This window comes from Nuphar pumila, chromosome 2, assembly GCF_984573655.1.
Source record: "Nuphar pumila chromosome 2, dmNupPumi1.hap1.1, whole genome shotgun sequence".
Lineage (NCBI taxonomy): Eukaryota > Viridiplantae > Streptophyta > Magnoliopsida > Nymphaeales > Nymphaeaceae > Nuphar > Nuphar pumila.
In genome coordinates this window covers 21,504,433-21,508,481 of record NC_143250.1, presented here as the reverse complement: position 1 = coordinate 21,508,481, position 4,049 = coordinate 21,504,433, and positions in this window count along the sequence as shown.

The window sequence follows — 4,049 nt, the reverse complement described above, 5'->3', positions numbered from 1 at the left end:
GAGCATTAGCCACAACCCCAGTAGAAAAATACTCTACACATAGGCATGAAAAGAATATAAGTACATAAACATACATTTTTTTCAATGCAATTAGATCATACCAAGTCATAGCATATAAACTCAACACAGTTAAAGATCACAACAATAATAATTTAAACATGCAGGATTACATAATAATTCATTCTTACCATCAAGTAACGTACATGTATCATATCATTAGTAATTAGGATAATAATCAAACAAATCAATATATACCAACATATGCATGAACTAGAAAATTATAATTGACATGTATAGAATTTTATGCCAACATTCAATAAATCATTTAATCAATTGTGAATTACTTAATCTAATGCATTATCTTTCTTTTCTTCCTTAAAGAGTACACACTCAGGACCTAATCCTAACTTAACAATCAGATGGAGGTTTATTATGCTATCTATTTTAATTAACCCATCGATTCAAAGAGCCAGACCAAATATCCAATGAAGCGGTCTTTAACCAAAAGAGAAACTTAACAATGGTCTAGAGAATCGATTCTTACTCTGTATAGCCTGACTATTTACCTAAGATAAATTGACAGTCCCAACCCTCTACACCGACGACTAGGGGCCCAAGAGGTATCAATGCCCTCAAAATGTGTCAGTTGATGCGCATACCTCCTACTCTTTCCAAAGTAAGCTACTAGAACAAATGAGTTATTAGGGGTTATTTATGATAGATTCAACTACACATTAAGTGCACTCTACACCAGGCTCAACAACCCCAAGCTCCACTATGGGCAGCTCAAACTACGGCCTCATAAGGCAAGAACCAACACCCCCTACCACCATTGAGATGTCCTGATATAGCTCATTTGAACCCAACTCAAGGTACACACTCTCTAGTAAGAAGCACTAAAGAGTCCAGTTAAAGTGTGTGTATATGACCATGTTTAACATAGCCAAACTAGGTACTCACAAGCACCCCCATTGGTTCTACCAAATCTGACTCACATTTGAGCCCCATGTATGCATACCTCACATGACTTATAACATATCACATGTCACATACCACACTCCACGATACATGAGATTCATTTTAATTTAGCATGAACCCTGAATTTCAAAAAATAACACATGCATGATTATGCATACCAATTTGTCTAATTCTCATGTTTAACATATAGTCTCATATGCCATCATGCCCAAATAATCCACATGCATACATACAACATATTCATGACAAATTTTACATTAACATATACATAATTAACATCTTCTATCATAATCAAGCACATGATTTTAGAAAAATAATTTTACAAGTCAAATTATTATCCAAAATCAAGAACTTTATAACATTCAAATTTGCATGTTCACGGGTTTGACAGACTACCAAAATGAATAGATATTACTACATAAAAATTCACAGTAATATCAAAAGCTATTAACTTTAAAATCCAAGTGATAGATCTCAGAAAAATACTTTCATTTGCTCATAGAAATTCACGGATACGAAACTATTTTTTTTTGTCAGAACCTACCAAAATCTTGGTTACTAAAGAAGCAGTCACCAGACCCAACCCGAGAGCGGTTTTGTGCTCTAAAATTTTTAGGTGAAAGGTATGCTTGTTACCTTTTAAAATCATTGAGTTTGTGAAAAAACTCTATCATATAAATTTTCTAGATTTTATGGACCAAACTCTGTCTATGATAGTTCTAGATCTAGATTTTTTGTAGAATCTTTAAATTTTCATGATTTGTATGTGCCTTCATGATTTACAGAAAATAAAACATATTTTTATCTTATTTTTTAAAATCTATTCATATGATGTGCATAACATATTAAAAAATCAGCTACTAACTCAAAATCGTTGATTTATTAGATTTTCTGCAAGATTGACTATTAAAAATCGCTCTACACGTAGGACAAAATTTCTATCTTAGGTTACAGCAACCATAAGCCTCACTTTCGTACTACTAATAAGGCCCAATATTTTTTTTAGACACCCCCCAGATGTCTAAAAGGTCTTCATAAAAGGGTTTGGCTATTGGTGATCCGATTTGAGAAGTATATTTATTTTACCATGATGGTTCGGTTAAAAAAAATTAAGATAGCATGAAAAATACAATATAAATCATGAGAAAAATAAGAAAACTCAAGAATAAATATAAAATAATATTTTTTAATCGTGCATCAATACATGAATAATATTTAAACATCATTTATATCATAAAAAGATGTTATATGATCACAACACATGCTTTAGAATCAAAACTATTAAAGTAAATCATGATTTTTGCATAAAATAGCTAATTTAAGATTCTACCATGTGAAACCACCATAAAACGCATAAAATAAATTTGCAGAAACATGATTCATACTGTAAACATATGCAAAAAAGTAAATATACATCCAATCATGCTGGAAACAAAGATATAACGATCCAAAATTACGTAGGAATATGAAACTATATGTGTTTCGTGTTATTCGATTTCTCAGTTTAGCCGTCTAGGCATAGATTTACCAGAAATGATTTTGTAAATCCATTTTAAAGCATGATATTGAATTAAAAATAGTTTTAAAACATTTTTCAAACATATTTTAGATATGATCCACCATGGATCAACCAGTATTATCGGCAAAATGCATGGTTTATGCATTTGCAATTGAACTATGCCTACCTAAAACGTGTTTTCGAAACCACCAACACCTTCGTCTCCCATCCTAGCACCTTAAAACAACTTCAATGACTGCTGAAAAAGTTTTAATAAAGAAGAAAAAAAATTACAATAAGAATTGAAGAGGGAGAGAGAACTAACCTTGTTAATCCTCCTCACGAGAGCCTCTATTTATAGATGAGTTTAGGCGAGAGTTTCATCTCTAATATAAAAAATTAATATCTATTAATTTTATTTATTAATAAAATAAAAAATAACTTATAGGTCTTAATTTATTAAATTTCAAAATTAATTAAGCTAGAATAGAAAGGTGAGAACTTCTTACCCTCACTTGGGCTCCAGTGACATGGTAACCTTCTGGGAGGCCTACAGACCTAAAGGCTCAACAAAATTTGATATTAAAATAGTCGATTTGATAGCCCTTGAAATAAAGATCATTGTGAAAATCTTAGATTTAATCATACGCACACAGATCGACAAAAAAATTTAGTCGATGTCAAAAATGTTAATTTTTGACCTATAATTAAGCATGAACTTGGGTCAATGATAAAATGCTCAAATCAGCACCAATTTGGGCATGTAGATAGTCGATTTCAATGCCCTCAAAATGAAGAATGTCAAGGTCAACTCTGATATAATAGGTGAGCCACTAATAGGCTAAATTTTCTGTTGAAACAATAATGATGTTCGGAGCCTCTGACACTATGGGTCCAATCCAATGAGATTATATTCAAATATCATGAGTTATATCCAACCAAATTCATTCCTAATTAGATCTAAATGTCATAGATTATATCCAACCTAATTTAAGGTCCAAATTCATACTTAATTTAAATCCAATATACATAATCTAAAAATATATAAATCATTTACTTTCTTGTTTGGTTCAAATATTTTAAAATTTATAATTATTCTTGTAATTTTCTTCAGAACTTAAGACTTAATTTTATAATAATTTGAAACCAAGAATTTCAAAAATTTCAAGAAAACCAAAAAAATTGCACTCATGTCATAGATAAAAATAAATTTCATCAGTTTTTCATTTTAATTGCCAAAGAAAAATCTCAAGTTTTATTGTTGCTCTCTAGCTACATGAGGAAAGCTTGTATCAACAGAGAGAACATAGTATTTAATTCTTAGGTTTCAGAACCCGAATCCGTAGTCATATTCTCTCTTAGGGTTTCTAAGATCGAAGGTTTTTCAATCACCATGGGGTTGTGATCCATCCTGTTAGAGGGTTCAGATGGAGTAGTGATGGATTTTGTCCTTTGAAAAAATCTTCAAAATTTGTTTGGGGGGACGTAGATCATATCCATATCAACCTAGAAGAGGTCCCATAATCCAAAGTCGACCCACTATGAGTCAAAGGGTCCTGGTTGATTTCTCCAT